The sequence below is a fragment of the Triturus cristatus genome, chromosome 5_2, assembly GCF_964204655.1.
Source record: "Triturus cristatus chromosome 5_2, aTriCri1.1, whole genome shotgun sequence".
Taxonomy (NCBI): domain Eukaryota; kingdom Metazoa; phylum Chordata; class Amphibia; order Caudata; family Salamandridae; genus Triturus; species Triturus cristatus.
In genome coordinates, this window is record NC_140588.1 from 1,118,953,841 (window position 1) to 1,118,973,167 (window position 19,327).

The following is a 19,327-nucleotide window of genomic DNA, read 5'->3' on the forward strand; positions in this document are numbered from 1 at the left end:
CTAAGTATGCCTTTATTAATGATCTGAGGGGGTATAGATAAAAACTTATCACCAGTGGCTTTAGGATATAATAGTCCTATGACTCTGTACTCTTCGTCTACATGTTTCATCCTCTATTCTACAGCTTCTTTGGTCCAGAGCTTTCATCAGGACACACTCTACATTCAATGCCACATTATTATATATTGAAATGTCTGTATAACCATGTAACACTACTTCACATGCAATGTGAGTATTTGTACTCACTGCATCGTAGGCCCACTGTTCCTAAATTTGGGAGGCAAAAAAGATGATTGAACATTATCACATGCTCTATGTGTATCATTATACACTCTTTACGTTAAAACCTGCACATGAAAAGGTAACTGGAAGGTGCATACAACTACATTGCAGCACACTTAACAAAGATGTTAATGACCGCTTCTTGTTACATGCCACACAATGCATATTTATGTGTGATAGATGCCAAGCCAATCTCATCACTCATGCATCATGTGTGTTTAAACTGTATGAATAATATTAATAACTTTTGCTAATTCACACACACCCTTTGTGCTCCTCAGAAATCATGCCACTGTAGCATACCATGCATTAAATGTGAAAAAAGTATAGTTTAAACATTAGGCAGCTAAATGTCACTACCTAACCTTATTAGGATAACAGTGCCACCTCTCAGGGGGCAAGGGAGCCTGTTCCTGTTGCCACACACTACTCAATCAAAGCAGCACCGAAGGTAGGGACAGAATGGTTGAAAAATTAATAAGCACAGACCCCATTTGAAATAAAAAGAAAACTCAGCCTAAACAGCATTAGTACAGTCTTGAAGCCCAGAGATGGGATCCCTTACTCAAATCATCAAGGGTACCCAGCCTCAGTGTGCCTAGTATGGTCCCTCTCACACCCGGCTCGTTGTGATCTGTAAGGTGTCCAGCATTGGTTTTCAATGTTTCACATCAGTTCTTAGTGTCCAAAATCATGTGGTGATGCTAGCCTGCATCATCACATCTCGTATCCATATGCCTCAGCATTATCATGGGAAAGTGAGTCCCTACAATAAATATGCCTCTAAAGGGAATAGGCATGGTGTCCTAAACACAAAGAGCACACGCTAGCTCTTACTTAAAAGAAGTTTGTGTATTCCCTGTTGTACTCAACCTTATTGTAAATAGATATACAAGGGTGAGGGTGCTTGCTACCGCTTAAGTAAAAGCTTAAAGTACTGGCATCTCTATTGTGAAGAATTGATTCTTGTCCCTTACATATTTCTTATCTGGAGAAGGCCAGCACTTCTTATACCCAATTTGTTTTTACAGTCAGTGGGAAAAAAATGAGACAAAACAATGACAAAAAATGAAGTGGTAATGCCTTGGGTCAACAAGGAATGAACCATCATGTTTAGCTATAATATTAGGATATAAACATGAGGCAAAATGTCCCTGCTTGGTATTAGTTCATTAGTGTGAGCTCGGGAAAATAGTCCCTGGTAAATAACTGATGTTTATTCTTTAGAAACTCCAGTCATACCAAAACTTATAAGGGTAGCTGGAGATAAAAAAAATGAGTAACACTTGGGAAATATTGTCTGTTACTGCTTTTCCATATGGATTAGGGGGATGATGGGATAAATATCAAATACGTTGTTTTGGGGTCTTAATTTAGTGAGTTCAAATATTTCCATGGAGTCTCCTCATTGAGGCCAGTTTTGTTTGTTTTCATTTTATACAGCTAGCGATGTTATTTTTCCAGGAGCAGTATCATAATCTCCATAGATTGAAGTAATGTGTCAATGATTGTCCAATACATATCGTCTTCTTTGTGTTTTTTCTCCAGGTAATGGGAAGTTATTCTCATGAATTTGCTTCTGTGTTCTTTGAACCTAATCTTTATTTTCCTTGTTGTCATGCCAATATAGTGTAGCCTACAAGGGAATTCTATAATATAAAACCAAATTCTCAGAGTTGCAGTTAGTATGCGTCCAGTGCTCTCAGATTTAGCTATCGGGGGAATTCTCTCTCTGAGACACAAGAAATCTGGACAACTCCACCCAGTGGCCTATCGTTCAAGGAAATTAACCAGGAGGAAGTGTAACTCTCAAATCCGGTGATGTCTTCTTCAATAACAAAACATGAAAGACGGGATAGACCTTCAACTTTTCTGGCAATGTCAAATGATAGGTTGCAGGGTTAAATATCTTTTCAATTGGATATGGGCCTACAAATCGGGGTTGAAACTTTCGATCTCCCTTCAACCTTACATTTTTGGCATTTAACCAAACCTTATCTCAAATTTGTAGTTCTGGGCCTTCTTTTCTCTTTTTATCAGCATATTTCTTGTAGTTTTCTTTTGCCTTAAACACATTCTCAGTGGCTACCTTGTGAAACTGTGCTAGGTTCTGTACTGCCTCTTGAACTGCTGATAGTTTAGATAGAAAGAGAATACCCAGTTGAGATATGTTTTGCATTATTATGAGCAAACTCGACTGCCCACAAGAACTCTGGCCAGTCTCCTTCCTGATCCAAAATAAATAGTCTTAAATACTGTTCAAGCTCCTGATTCATTCTCTCAGTTTGACCATCAGTCTCTGGATGGTAACTAGTGGAATACCTGGCCTCGATTCCCAGCCCCTCTATAAACGCCTTCTAAAAATGGGAGAGAAATTGAGATTACCAAATTGAGATAATTATTTTGGGAATTCCATGAGCTCGCACTACATGTATACTAAAAAGAGAGGCTAGTTTTTTAGCTGTTGGGACCCCCCCTTAAGGCAATGAAGTGAGCCATCTTGGTGAAGGCATCTACGAATACCAGAATTGTATTGTAACCCTGGCTGGAAGGCAAATCTACGATTAAGTCCACAGTTACAGTATGCCAAGGAGAGAATATTGGATTCCAGAAAAACCAGAGGAAAAACCTAATATTTAACAGACTCGAAAGGTTATGGTCCTGAGGAGAGATCCTGGGAATTGCACTCAGATGTACACACTCCACGATTAGTGAGGGCCTTTCACCAGAAGTTCCCAAAGACACCACAACCGGAAGGATCTCCCTTGCAAGGGGGTACTGTCAGGATTCCAGTTCACACAACCCATGGTACATGTGCAACCGTGTTTGGAAGAACACAATCGACTGGCAAGGCAAGAAGACCTGTTTCCTGGAGCCAGCTTTGGAGATGTAGGAATTCCAAGATGGCTGATATTGATAAAGATTGAGCACTGTAGCCTTTTCTCCAAGACGCTTCAAGATTCTATTAGGAGCGTGTGGCTCCGAAAGTCTTAAAGTTAGGATTTTTCTCAGTTTAGTAGTAGTAATGTTAGGACTCCTAACTTTAGGACTCCTAAACTGAGAAAAATCCTAACTTTAAGACTTTCGGTATTCACAGAAGGCATTTAGGAGTCCTAAAGTTAGGACTCCTAACTTCTGTGAATACCAAAATGAGTAAGTGCCTTCTGTGAATACCAAAATGAGTAAGTGCCTTCTGTGAATACCAAAATGGTAGTAAGTTTAGGATTTTGTCTTAAATTAGTTCTGTGAATCGGGCCCTTGCAGTTTGCTGTGTCCCTGTAGTGACACGATGGGTCAGCTAATTAAACCAGCGAGTACATTCCTTTGTGGTGCCAAACCTTTAGCAAACCTTGCAATAATGACCCTTTAATATGATCTGGCAAAGGATTTGATTTAATGAATTGTGTATCCTGACCCAGAAGAAGCGATGAATGAAGCTTATTCATCTTACAGTGTTATCTGAACAAGTAAATTCATACATATTCTTTAGCGGCAGTGAATGGAATGTAGAAATTGTACATGGAAAAGAGAGAGAGAGAGTTGTCTTGCATGTTCCTTTACAATGGACAACAACCTTCCTTTTCTTTCTCTAATTCTATTGTACTAACTGCAATTGACGGTCATAGACTATAAGAAAATATGAACATGGACTAAGATAACGCTCCTAACTTAGTCACTCATACATTCATATTTGCATATTAATATGTACATAGTCATTTACTTATTTTTTTTCAATAGGTTCAGTTCTTAAATGTACTGCAACTCAATCTTGATGTATTAATTGTCTGACAAGTTGTTCCAAAAAGTAGTTAATAAACAATGTATTTTGACTACTGTTGCAGAGTTCCATTATCAACTCTAATGATTCCTACACAACTCTCTGATTTTAAAGGTCTTTAAGCTTTACACACAAAAGTTAAAATTCCTCAGTCTTCACTGCAATTTACCAACCTTCATTTATCTATCAACTGACTTGCCAAGTTTTCTTTGCCTTTAAATCTCTAAAATAACAATCAAGTGTTCATAAACAAGTTTTTAATTTACTTATCATCCTTTTTGTAGGTTTTCAAGATTCCCAATAGGCTGGAGTTTCGAAGAGCAAGTGATGGCTCTTGGAATCTCAGGGCCCCTTGGCTCGTAATCATGATGTTGCAGTCTGGATCTACTGTGCTGAACGCTTAGCCTAGGATTATTAAAAGAGTTATCACTCTGTAGTGTGCAGAGTTACTCAGATCGCCTTTCTTGGGGATCTTTATAGGATATCGTTCTTTCGAGTCTAAAATCATCTTTTCCTCTTCCCAGATCCTTCCAAACAAAAGATAGAGAATGTCTACTGATGTTTCAATGTCTGTTTTTGTTGCCTCTGCAGGAATGTTTTTGGATCCGGCTGCCTTTCCATTTCTCAGATGTTTGATGGCTTACCGTATTTCCTCCTTGGTTGGACTGCCGCATTTTATTAGTAAGTCCTTGTCAGATGGCTGTTTGTTTGTAGGGGACGGCAGCACTGGATGGCTCAGCAGCTCTTCAAAGTGATCCACCCATCTTCATTGTTAGCCTTTGTTACCCATGATTGTGAAGGAAGTGGCCCATTTAGAGTCACCTGGGTCACTCACGACTAGGCCTGGGCCAAAATTCCGTTCCGTTCGCGGAAATTGCCATAATTTGGCATTTTCGCGTTCCGCAGAAAGCGAGAAAATGACGAAATTTCCGAATTCCGCTGCTTGGCGATAATTTGTTTCTTGCTCGCGCTGTAAAATAATACATTCTCGCGCGCAATCGCCTTACCTGAATCCCTGCGTTCGCCGACAAGGTTTCTTGATCCGGTTGCGTTCTCCATGAGATGTTGTATTGTTTTAAGCCATTTGCGCTGTCTCGCAACAGTTCGCGCCCGCAGTGACATCATGCATCGCGCGATCACATCTTTCTTCTCACGATCATGCACCGCGAGACAACTGAAAACAAGATGGCCGCGCCCACGAGCAACCACATGGGTAAGTTGGCGATCCGCGACCATGCAGAAAATCTCGCGAACATGCAGGAAAAAAACTTCTGCATCTTCGCGATATTTCCGCGTGTTTGCGATAATTTTTAACATTTTCGCGATAATTTGCGAAAGTGGATTTCGCAAATTCCGCCCACCCCTACTCACGACCACCTCTCAACCTTTCTCACCAAATGAAGAGTCGGTCAGACAGTAGAGAATACAAGCCAATATCTGTTTGTTCACGTACTCAGATTGGAGCCCAGTCTGCCCAGTCACTTAGGAGTGCTGCAGAGAGACTGACATCAGCAAGCATAGGGATACATTATGTACATTTCAGCACCAATGAAGGCACGCCCACAATGGAATTTTAAAGGCAGATGCAGCACAACAGTGAAATACAAAAGATTAAGTTTTGATTCTGAGGCCGGGCGCACAATATCTACCAGTCAAGGTCGTTCTGCCCGTGCCTGCCACTAAATAAGTGGGAAAAGGCCTCTATCTAGTGAGAAAGGTATGCGCTAATAAGAACAGTCTATTCATTAGTGAAGCAAAACCCAACTTTGGAGAAGCGAAACCTAACAGAGGCCTTTTCTCAGAAACAGCAAGGTATAAGTTTTGATTATAACACAAAATGGCGCCCACAAAATAAAATGGCGCTGCAAATGCTAACATATATTGAATAATATAGAAACATGATTTTTTTTATTCTAACAGACCTTCCTTTTAGCATGAGCTAAACTTTTTTTTTAATTAATAGCAAAGAACAAATAATTCAGCAAATCATAAGTGGATTTCTTAGGAGTGCTCCATATTGTCAGCATCGGGAAGGGAGACTGTAAGGAGGGAAGAAGCCTCAAAAATACCCTCAGCTATTTGCATAAGATTGTCGATCTCTTTCTGGATCATAATTGTTACGTTAGTGTCACAAATCCATATTTTACTTTTTGAAGTAAGAAGGGTGGTGCAATAAGAGCAGCAGAAGGTAAGGCATTGAACAAGGACAGATCAAAAAAACAAAATTACGATGAAATAAATCACCTTTTCAAGGATCCTGCCCCAACTGCCAAAAAGTGACCAACTCCAGTTCCCACTTTTCATTCCTTTAACATTTTCGAAGATGTCTAAAATGTAGAGTTTATATTCTTTTCCATATTAGTGATCCCGACTACATACTGGTCTCCTACTACCGCGCACACTCCACCAGTCTTAGCTAGGATGAAATCAACAGCATATCTAGTCTGTTCGGAATAAATTCACATACTTTCCAATTGGGTGGTGATGTCACACAAAGCTACTACTGTAGAATTAGACAATATCTGCAGCTTATATCCAAAATATTCTCTAGCTCTCTCACCCCCGGCCATAGCAGTGCCACCAAATGTAATTATGGAAGAGAAAGTGTATCCAAATTATTAACTTTGAGATCTGTCACTCCCTCACAGAATTCCTTGGTAAATGTTCTTTTCACCCATCTTACTTTAGGCATTGCATGTTTGTAAGGCACACCCAAGGGCAGCACCATTCCAAGTGGCATGTCATGTACATCATTATGGACATTCAAATAAGTTCCATTGGACAGAAAGAAAAACCCAGGATGAGCATAAATAGGCCTATAATAATCTACAACAGAATACCTGGAATTCCACCCAACAGTACTAGGGTCCTTTGGATCTACCATCGAGTACGTGCCCTTAAGCAAAACTATCCCTGGACAGTTGACATATAAGATGAGGTCAGTAAACTTGAGAATTGGACTGCATGCTGGGTAATAACCAGCTTCTCGGGGAGCTGTCAGCACCTTGTAATGGTAACCCACCAAAGGTAATATTCCGTTTTTCCATATAGAAATTATCGCAATAGGTGTTGTTGTCACACCCTGGATAAACCATGCCTCGTGGCTTTCTATGAGATAGACAAGGGCCTGGATAACCAAAATCAAACACTCATTGTACTTCTACAAAATTGGGGGGGCGGGTGTAGGTATAGTTGACAATTGACAATGGGTACGCTGTCTATACACTAGTGACAGATTCAGTAGATTAACAAGCAGTACCTTTTCCAAAACTCTCTTATGTGTATATAAAAATATATTACTCTGGGCTGTCATTTTAGTTCAAACTTGAGGAATAACCTTCTGCTTAGTACATGATAATACAGCTCCAATACCCATGACACCCCATATAAGATCAATAGCAATAAAACCAGAAGAACAGCACATGATATCTTTTTCTTTGTAGACCAAAATACAGATGGGGGGAATCACTGGCTGCTCTTCCTCAGCAACCATTCTGCCAAAGGGATGCATAACGGATAATGAAATGGGGCACAATGCAAGCAAGAGAGATGTACAAGTTCCCAGTGTCCGTCAGACCCTCAATGGTACAGTCACAGATCCAGTCATAGAGACATATATACACTTACATACATACTTATACACCAATACAGCTACTGACACAATAAATGAGTTAACCATACACCTACTCACACACCTAACTACTCACCCATATAGTCTCTCACACAGCCACTTAGTCACCAATAGAATTACTCACATAGCAAATCAGTTACTTATATATATACTGATACATATACTCACTCACCTATACAGTGACTGAGTACCACATATTCTTCCATTCAACCTCTCTCACACTCACTTCCTCAGCAATACAACCACGCAAACACCCATTCGCTCACACATATAGCTACTCACCTATTGAAGCATCAAAACAGCCACTCATATACCCAGTCACTCGCCCATACAGACACTTTTGCATCTGCTCAAACAACCATTCAGCCACTGACAATGTCATGAGTGATATAGTATGTAAGGTTTAAGCAGTGAAATGTCATGCTAACTATAACGTCCCTGTAACCACTCTTTTTTTTCAGTGATTTTCTAGTTTTTTTCAAAATTATGTTCCCTAACTATAATATCCCTGTAGCTTTTGCTTTGTTCAGTGAATTTCTATGTATTTTTATTCCATTTCATAACTATAACATCCCTGTAATTTTTTATTTTTTCACTGAACTTGTAAGTCTTTTTCATTCTAATTTGTAACTATACAGTCTCTGTAACTTTCCATTTCTTCAGTGGATTTGTAATTCTTTTTTAATTCTCATTCCTGATATTCTAAGGTTGATAAGACTCTTTTTTATTAGTATTTTTGTTGTACATACAATTGTAGCTCTTCCGCACATTTCGCAAGTAGCAAGTAAGCATTGGTGTAAATCTAATACATTCAGCTCCACTGTAACCCTCGTTAGCCATATACTTCACCAGTGAGTGCAAGGCAGACTGTATGCTTAAACATTATTAGGCATGACTGAAGGAGGTTGTGAACTTACCCCCATGAAAGAAAATATTAAAGAACCTTCCCCCCCACCGGTATGCTTATTTCTCCTTAATACGTTGTCACCATTGTGAAGAGATTGGACACTATCAGAGATCACTGTGCCCCAAGAGTTTTCTCCATTGCTGTTAAGCAGAGGAGGCAGAGAGACTTTGGACACGTAATTTCATTGAATTCGGTGGGCAAAAGAGTCAGAAGGGGCCTCCATATCTCTTTCAACCCAGACACCGATCCTGTGAGGGAGGCCTGAATGCTTTCCATCCCTAAAAGATACCACAGTCTATGCAGCCAACCTACGTGAGTGGGAATTGCTTGTGTGCCCCAGTGCGTTAATGTATTCTGAAGCACCGCCCCCAGAGCCAAGCCCATCTGTTTACCTTTGCAGCACTTCATTGAAAATTTGAGGGGATTGAGCAATCCTAATATTACGTAGGTCAGGAATCTTGGAATCTGTGTCTTGAACTGCCTATCAAATTCGTCCAGGATTTGAGGTGAATAGGTAGAAAGAACCGGGCAGTCTCACAGCAAATGTGGCAAAGTCCCTTCCTCCACACACCACCACCAGCAAGTGGGACTACAGTTGGGATTTCTATGATTTGGACGCACAGGTGTCAGATACCAGTATGTAACTATCTTGAAGGCCTTTTGTTTACTGGCAGTGTTTTGCTGTATGTTTGGCCATATAATAGATATCTCCCCATTCCCTCGTCGAGAGATCCCTTACCACCTACCTCATCCAGTGTCTCTGACCAGGGGTCGGAGCCGTGGGAGCCGGTATGGGAAGCATTTTGTATAACTAGGTAATCTGCTTTTTATCCGATACCTTTGTGACCTGCCATTTTTCGTCAGCTTTCTATTGACCTTAGGATGCACGTTGGGGTGTAGGAGCCAGCGTCTGTCCTGCAATATCAATACCTTTCTGTCTCGGGGAGTGTGTAATCTTGCCTCAGTTGTAAAAATGGGATAATCCTGTTCGCATCAAACAAATGGCTGGCTGCTTTACAAGGCGTGACCCATCACACTCTGAAAGCCCTGTTGTCCATCCCCAGAGAGAATTCCTTATTCTCGAACCAGGGCTTCATTGAGGAGGCAATGGACATAAGCCCTCTATTCGTCACCACCTCCTCTCATACATCCATCACCGCTCCAGTGATAGGGGACCCTAGTAGATACTGTGGTCTATCCGCTTTTCCCAAAAAGGGAACCTTCCAAAGAGCGATCTTAGCCAAAGCCCTATCTTGAAACAGCCACCATCATTCAGACTCCTCCCGGTTGCATTCAACCAGGTATCTGAACTGAGCTGTCCTATAGTACTCTGCTAGGTTCGGAATCCCCCACCCTCCCTCTTCTGCCTTCAGGTAGCCTGCTTCCCGTCGCATGCGTGTTCTCGCCCCTGTCCATACTAAGTGAAGCATGTCTTTCTGTAGACCATTAAGTGCCCCTCTAAGTGGCTTAGCGGGTAGCATCTAGAACAGGTACAGTGCTTTTGGTTGGGCCGACATTTTGATTGCGGCCACCCGACCCAATTAGTGACAGCTCGTGGTGATTCCATGTCTGTAGGTCTTTCCTGATCTGTATGGCAAGTTTGTCATAATTCTTGGTTATCATTTGCCAGACCGATGGGGCCAGTTCGATCCCTGAGTATGGGATTGAGTCTGTTACTTGAATCCCTGATAACCGATCTCCCTCCGCAAGTGAGCCCAGTCTTGTCCCGGCTAGGTGTAGGATCTGCGACTTCCCGACGTTGACTTTAAGACCGGAGACTTCCCCAAAGATCTCCAACTCCCTCAAAAACACCAGAACAGACCTCTCGCGGGCCTTTAGTGAAGCCAATATGTCGTTCGCGGAAAGGCTTATAGTATGTCTTTCCCCTCCAAATGGTATGCCACTAATATCCGGATTGTCCCGTACCTTCTGTGCGAGTGGCTCAATGTATAAAGCAAATAGGAGGGGCGAGATGCCCCGTTGAATGCCCCGTTGAATGGGAAGGGGCAAGATGAGAGCCCGTTGCCTCTAATGGAGGCAGTGGGGGAGTTATAGCAGCTCACTATGCACGCTCTAAAACAGTCCCCTTCCCCGAAGTGGACCAGTGTGTGATCTAGGAAACCCCAGTTGACCCGATCGAATGCTTTCTTAGCGTCAACTGTCAAGAACAGGGCATTCATGTTAGTACAATGGGCCTTGTCTATCAAATGGAGGATCCTTTTCGTGTTATCCCCCCCTTGACGGTTTCGTAAAAATCCTGCTTGGTCCGGGTCTATTATCCCAGGCATCATCGGACCTAATCTCGCCACCAGGATGCCTGTGAACAACTTGAGATCCCCATTCAAAAGGGACACCGGATGGTACGAGCTACATTTCTTCCTGTCTTTCCCCGATTTAGGTAAGACCACTATGGACTCTGCCAACATATCGGTGGGAATCATGCCTTGCCCCTCAAATGAATTGAACAATTGTGTCAGGACTGGAGCTAGAAGTAACAAAAGGCCCCCCAAGAAGCCATCAGGCCCCGGCAACTTAAGAGGCTTGAGATGCGATATTGCCCTAATCACCTCGTCTAGCCGAATGGGGGTATCCAGCGACTCCACCTGGTCCCTAGCCAACATGGCTGTGTGCATCCCTTGCAAATAGAATGTCATCAGTTGGTCTGGCTTCTCCTCCCCAGTACAAATCTGTAGAGAAGCCCCTAAATGCTTGGGCTATGTCCTCGTCTTCCATGAGCCCCTCCCCCTCGTCGGTCGCTATTGTCTGAATCCTCACCTGTTGATTCCTTGCTCTAAGTTTACTTGCCAGCATGTGTCCCATTCTGTCCACCCGCTGTAGTAGGTATGTTTCAGTCTCAGTGCTACGTACTCGGCTCTGTCAAGGTCCAGTCCGCCAATTGTACCTGTGCTGCTTTCAGTTGCTGCCAGACTTTAGGTACCCCATGTGGCTGTGCACCCTTTCTAACTCCAGTGCTTATGCTGTGAGGTCTGTCCTCTTTTCCTTGCGCTCTTTGGTCTCTGCCGTTGAGATTGCTATCAATTCTCATCCCACTACTGCTTTCAGGCCCCCCATAATGTAGCTACTGATATGTCCGGGGAAACATGTAGTTCTAGGTATCTCTTGATGCACCTGGGGAGCTGTATCGTCACCGATTCCTTATGAAGCATATTTTCCTTCAGTCTCCAGCCCCCCAGTTGCTTTCGTTGGGGCAGCAGTAGAAGAGAAACCAGTACTGCATCGTGATCAGAAAGTGCTGCTGGAACTATGTCGATTTCTCCCACCATCTTGTTGACCTCTACTGTGCCCAGCATGTGATCTAGGCGGGAATATGACTTATGTGTGTGAGAGTAGTATGAAAATTGCGATGTTTGAGGGTGTGCCTCCCTCCACAAGTCCACCAACCCCATGGAATAAAGCCACTCTCTGCCTTCCTGCGATAACTCCCCCATCTGTGAGTAATGGCTGCCTGACCTGTCTTTTGTCTCTTCCATAACAATATTAATATCCCCCCAATGATCGTCATACGTTCTTGCCTTTGCATGACCTTGGAAAGGGCCGCTTTCAGAAATTTCTCCTGCCCTGTGTTAGGTGCATAGGTGGAGCCTATCAATAGGGTGTGTCCCCCATTCTTAAATATATGGGCCAATAGTCTGCTCTTGATTTCAGCTACTCTGTCTCCCACCGTCCCTTTGAACCACCTAGCAACTAGAATAACCACCCCGCCTTTTTATCCGGGGTAGATGAGAAGAACTGCTGGGGGGAATCCCGTGACATCATTCTATGCCAGTCTTTGGAGAGTAGGTGCGGTTCTTGAAGAAGGCATACATCTGCCTCCGTGTTTTCCAACTATGAAAGGATGGACTTCCGTTTAATGGGAATGTTAAGGCCCCTCACATTAAGAGTGAGAATTTTAAATGTGGGCTGGGTCATGTCTCGATGTGGGGAGTGAACTCTCGCTGGCCCATCTCCAGATCCTTGTTTCCCATACCTTGGCCCATCTCCAGTGCGTGAGGACCAATCCCTCTGTGTCAGTAACCAGCATAACAGTGCCCCAACCCCCCTCCCTAACCCCAAATGAGAACCCCCTTTGAACACACCAAACCTGGTCACATGCCCTTGGTGTCCAGAAGAGTTGAGAGCATTGTGCGGCCAATTAACCAAACCTCCCCACTCCTTTCAGGTGACTTCCCCACCCACCCAGCCCTGCATATGTCACTTATCTGTCCCTCAGGTGCACATGTTGTCTTCATGGGGGGACGTCCCCCTAGACAGCTTCTCCAGCACCGACTGTCTTTCTTGCACCATCGTCGTTGGGACAGGTCTTGTCGTGCGCTCTGTGCTTTGCCTTCCAGTGGCCTTCTGCAACCGCTCTTGGGGTCTTGACCTGTCGGTTCACCTCCTCTTCTTGATGTGGGTTCTTGATGCCCAGCACCTGGCAAGTGTCCTACAAGGAGGGGAGCTGATGCAATTTGCCCTGCCACTTAAAAATGATCCAGAATGGTTGCCCTTAAAAGTACGCTATTCCTTGGTTTCGAAGGTGCGAGGTAGCCATCCGAAACTCTTTCTGCTTTTGGAGGGTTTGTAGGGCCAGGTCTTGGTACAAGGCGATGGAATGGTCTTGGTAACATAGTGGTTGCATTTCCATGGCCGCTTGCAGTATGCGCTCTTTCATTTGGAAATCCGGTATGTACGTTAGGCTGTCCAGTGGGGGCACCGGCGCTTGATGGAGGAGACCCACTCTGTACGCCCTGTCTATTCTGATGTCAAAGTTCAGGGGGGCGTCCAATAAACTTCTGAAGTGGTCGTGGGCGAAACGTCCTTAACTCGAATGTTATTTCTCGGAGAGCAGTTCTCCAGGTCTTCTCTTTGTGCCTGGAGGCTAATCTGCTGAGCTTTGAGCCAGAGAAGCTCATGCTGTGACAGGTTCTACCTCCTCATCCCTGGCTTGCTCTTGATCTTCGATGGAGGCCACCCACTCTCCCACATCAATGTCCAGCCTCACCTCTTTCATCTCTCACACAATCTCCCCTTTCAGAATCTGGAAATCCTCTCTCAGTGGGCTGAAAAGCATCTCCAAAAAGGAGCGGGTGACCGGAGCCTTGCGGGGGTCCATGTCCTGACCACCTTGTGCCATTGGGGAGAGTCTCCCCTCTCCGTTATTGGTCGATGGGAGCTTGGATAATAGCTCCTTCTAATTCCAGTCTTTCTTACCCCTTACTGAGGTCATGGCCACTTCATCTCCCACCACCTCTGTGGTCCGAGCCACTCCATCTTCGAACTGTCTGTGCCCTGTCCCCGGCTAATGTCCCTCTACCAGTTCTTCGGTGGAATTATACCTCTTCATGCTGTCACCTCAGGGCCTTACGGATTTTTTTTTCGATGGGTACTTGTCCTCCCTAGGCCTCTGGGGACAGTCCTCTGTTTCTTCTCTCTACTTTAGGTCCACTTTCTCCCTTTAATGGCCTCACAGAAGGCCTGCCTGTGCTCCCACTGGCTGGGCCCTAATGTAATAGCCCTCCCCGTGGCCCCTCGATGTGGCTGCAGACCTCCCCAGTCCTGTGGCTGCCTCAGCAGCCCTATCTTCCTTGTGCGCTCTCTAGACCTGGGAGCTTCCTAGCTATGGTCCACCACTGTCTCCCTCTGTGGGAATGGACCACATCATCCTCCCTGGCCTCAAGCCCTCCATGTTCCCTCTCTTCCTGCCCCTGCGTCACCTCGTTGGATATTGCAGTCTCTCTCCTTTAGGCATGGGTGATCAGCCCCTGACGGGACACTCCTCTTGTTCACCCTGGGGTCACTCCGTCCTGCTCCCTGGGCCTCCGTATATCTGGCTATCTCTGCCTCATAGGCCTTGCTTCTGCGTCTCACCTGTGAGGGCCCCCTCCTAAAGTGCAGTGTTCTTTCTCTGACGGTGGTCCCAATCATCTCCTTTGGGCCAAACGCCCCTTCCTCTACAGTCGCAGGCATCAGAGGCAAGGGCCAGGGTCTTGCTTGCGCCCTCCACCTCTAGACTCTCTCTGGGCGCGTCCTCCGGTCTCGGGCTCCCGACTTCTTCTAGGCCGCCGCTCCAATCCTCACCACCCAGCCGATGCTCCTGGCCTAATGTTCTGAAAGGTAGGGTGGCAGCGATGCAGCTCTCTGCCATCACAGCCCCACTCAGGGGCACTCCACTTCAGGCTGCAGCCTGTTAAGCCCCATATGGGCCGCTCTGCCATTTTGATCTGTTCGCCCCAGTGCTAGTGCCTGCAGTCTCGCTGATGGACCCGAATCTGGTCACCCCATCCTGCCCGCTGGCCCCTGCTCCCTGCGAGCCTCTCACCATCCTCCACTAACACCGATGGCCTACGGGCCTTCTCAACTGGGCCGTTGCTTGCAGCAGGGCGGATTCCGCATGCAGAGCGGTCTCAGCAGGCCTGGTCGAATCCAGCCACCATTTTCCTGCTCTGGCCTGACGGCAGTACGGAGCTTACTCTCCTATGGAGATGGGCCCCCAGCCCCAGATTTCAAGGTTTCGCTGGTGCAGACGAGGCAGGGTGTTTGCCTCCCCCAGCAATGCAGTACTTTTGAGGGTATAATGCTCTGATTTAGGCTGGATTGGGTGCTCGGGAGCAGGGAGACGAAGGGAAACATGTCTTGCCCGCTTGCCATCTTGGCCACGCCCCCCATAAGATTTTAGTAATTCACTTTATTGTACATATTAAGTTTGTTTTGTTTTGGTAAACTTGTATAACTTTTGCATTTGTTTCGATAAATACATGTTGAACATTACATGTTCATGGTGCACCACTCAGTATAGTATTTGTCTTCTTTTTATTTAAAAAGTACTTTAATCATCTTATTTCAGGATATATGTTTAGTAAGATATTAATGTAACTTTTACCTTTTCTATTAATTTGTTGAAAAAACTAAATCAAAAATCATTTTCCCTTATCACGGCTTCACCGGAGGTCACCGTGATGTTGGAAGTCACAAATACAAATAAAAAAGTGTAAAACGCGTATATAGACATATTTTACATACATTTTGAGTCTAGCTAATTAGTAACATACTGGTTTAACTTTATTTTCACAACACATTTGTCAAACACAACAGTTAAAAAAAAACTTTAAGCACTTGACAATATCACATAACTACCAAATAAAGAAATTTAATTGGTTTATACTGTTTCAGTTATGAAAGGTAGTATAAACCCCTTTCTCCCTTCTTGAACTTTCCAGGTACTGGCTAGCTTATTATGGTAGCTGTCCAAAAAATGATTTTGAAAATTGTTCCTGTTTTTAACTTTAAAAAAAATATATTTTCCCCTAAAGAAATGGCATCAGAAGAATCAGACAATGATCTACAACTGGTTGAAGTTGTTGAAGACCAGAAGGACTCAGCTGCACATGAGCAGTCTTCTGATGAAGAACCACCAATGAAGAAACAAAGAAGAGCTTGAATTTTTTCACTATTCCATCCGGTAAATTGAAGACCACAACTAAATTGGAGAGGTGCAAAATATGTGAGAAGGCATTATCTCAGGACACAGCAAAAAATATTCATGTGAAACAAACTAGTTGTACCACAGAGAAAAAAAGGGGAGGGTTTATCAGCTCCAGACCTCCAGCCCCTGCTCCTGGTGACAATGTTTCAGCTGAAGTGGAGAGGGGATGCAGTGAAATATCACCAACGCATTTTGCTACCTTCAGCATGGACTGTAACAACATTGTCACAGCCAGGGAACAGGCAGGGAGCAGTCTGTGGCTGTAATTTTGCAGAATGTGAAAAACTATAGTTGTTATTTTTTCCTTTTTAATTGCAGCAGTTTAAGCACCGGGAGAAAATATAAACAAAGAAAAACATATTAGGATTTAATTTTGAACAATAGGCAACCAAAACAAGATACAATGGTGAAGTGGTGAGGAGACTTCTTAGATACAACTTAAGGCTGCTGGTATTATGATACCGCCTTTTAGTTTTTATCTGTCGTAAGAGACTGTAGTCCTGTAATGTTTTATAAATTCCTTTCCTGCAGTTAAAATGAGTCTTTCATTTCTAGCAGCTTGCTGTGGACATTACCCTAATAGGCCAAATAATGTCTCAGAAACACATAATTCACATACATGTCAATATAATACCACTTTTTGTTATCCTAAATTGTCCTTAGAACGTTGGTTCTAGAAATTGAAGATATGTGTTTGGAACCTTTATAGGTAGTCTTGATTTGAATGTAATTTCTATGTCCATCCTCTTTAACATTTTTAATATATTTTGTAGTGTGTAGAGGTTGTATTAACTCCGTCATGAAATATGATTGCTATAGTTGTGAACGTTCTTTTGGAAATGAACATTTGTCAAGCTCCAAAGTTTTTAATTTCAGCTTCTAATTTAGTACCATTCATTCTGCATTGTTGTAGCATGATTATGACATATTTAACCAACCTTTGTAGTAACAACATAGACCGAAGTTCTGATTTGCAATTTGGACAGGTCATATCTTGATGGGTGTTTTTGTTTACATTTTCAAAGGTCACAGTCTGGTAACGTCAAGTAGAGGAATCGTTCCGAATTGATTTCAGTGCTAGAGGAGAATTCACAAAATTCACAGTTATGGTTATATTTATAATTTAAACCAAATATTTCATTTATTTTCACATCCTTTTCCTCTAATAGTCCTAGCACTACTGAGAAAACACAACCAATCCAGTACGTTACTCTACGCTTTAGATCTTTCTTCAGCTCTTTGGTTCCAGATTGATAAAGAATTGACTCACAAACATTTAATACTTGAAGTGGTTGTGGAATGGAAGCCAGTTCTAACTTGTTATGCACAGCGCGAGCTGGCATTTTATTACCCTCCAAACTTGCTGAAAAGCACATCAACTCCCAATGGATGGAATTCATCACAGAGAAAAATATCCTCCAGGAGACCCGATCAGGCCACAGTATAGTACAGAATCAGCCTTGCTCCTGGCCTCAGAGACACTACGCAGGGTTGCGGATGAAGGGAAAACAGGGGCTCTGATCACACCGGATCTTAGTACAGCATTTGATACAGTCTTGAATATTGTGTTAATGGTTTGATTGTGGATACAGGGCATAAATGGCAGAGCTTTTGACTGGATTGACTGGATTGCTGACTTCCTTTATAGGCGTTCATTCCAGGCAATAAAGAAGCCATATACCTCTGACATTATCCCATTACAGCTGGGAGTGCCTCAGGGGCCGGCACTGAGCCCTACCCTTTTTAACCTTTACCTGAGCCCCCTGGCCAATGTTATTGAATAAAAATAATAAACAACAACAACAAAGAGAGACTTCTTTCTCGTTCAAGGACAAACTATACTTGCAGGTTACGGGCACTTCTATGGGCAGTACCTGTTTCCCCAGTATGGCTAATCTCTACATGCACTGGTTTGAGGAAACCCATATCTATCCAGTGATGAATCCCTTCCACAGTAAATTGTTGCTGTGTAAGCAATACTTTGATGATATTTTGGTTATTTGGAAAGGCGACTGAGACTCCCTTTTAGAATTTTCTACTTGGCTCAATTCTCTAAATACCAATTTGAAATTCACCTGTGAATGTAGTAATGAGTCACTCCCCCTTCTTGATCTCAGACTGTATCCAAAAGAAGGTCATATCTATACTGAACTATACCAGAAGCCGATGTCTCGAAATGCTTTGTTAAACTATAATCATTTTCACCCCCGGACCCTCCGGGATTATTTCACGTGGGGCAACTTTTTTTACGGTTGAGGAGGAATCGCACTGAACTCTGTGCTTTTTATAAACATGCTACCCTTATCAGTGATAATCTTCTGACACAACAATATCCTCCTCACCTGGTACGGAGGGCCAACAAGAGGGCCCAAAATAACAACCGCCAAGCTATCAATTCCAACTGGCATATTTTGAATGAAGGCAAGAAGGTGTGTGAAAGACCCCTTTTTGCATTCAATGCAGCAGCAATCTTGGAAACATTTTGGTGCATTCAAGACCTATTGCTAAGTACACCACGGATAACATACAGACTATTTGGACAAGTTCACCAGTCCAAGGTCATTGTCCCTGTGGTTCATGTGTGGTGTGTCACCTCACCACACGAATAACACAACTTGACTTGGGACTTAAAACACCATGGATACTTATTGTAATTCAGATGCAGTCATCTATTTGATCCAATGCCCGTGCAAATTTGAAATACGTGGGGATGACTACCCGTAAAGTTAAAACCAGGGTGATAGAACATAAAAGCTCTATCAAGCGTAAGAAAACCAACATGAAACTCACTCACCATTTTCTAGATGCAGGACATACTGAAGAAGACTTTAGATGGGTAATCCTAGATAAACCTCATTATCATATAAATATGGGTCCCCTTGATACAGTCCTGTTTTACAGAGAACAACGGTGGGTGTTCAGATTGGGCAGCTGTTGGACAGGCCACATGAAGGGCTTGCTCCCCCCCCGCATGACAGGGCCCGAGCCCCGGCCCTCCAGGTGTTACCCAGAGAAACAACCCGCACCCCGTCTCCAGACGGGACTCCTGCCCCCGGACATCTCTGTATCATGGGGCCGAACCACTACCGGCTCCCTCGCCCGGCCCGGCCACCATCTTGGACACTGCACCACGAGACTTCATGGCCTCAGCTCGACCCTAACCCTGGGCCTGGCCAGGCCCCGACATCCCGGCACCACCATCCACCCAGGAGGTGAACGGACCACTTGGCAGGTCGATGGGAGAAA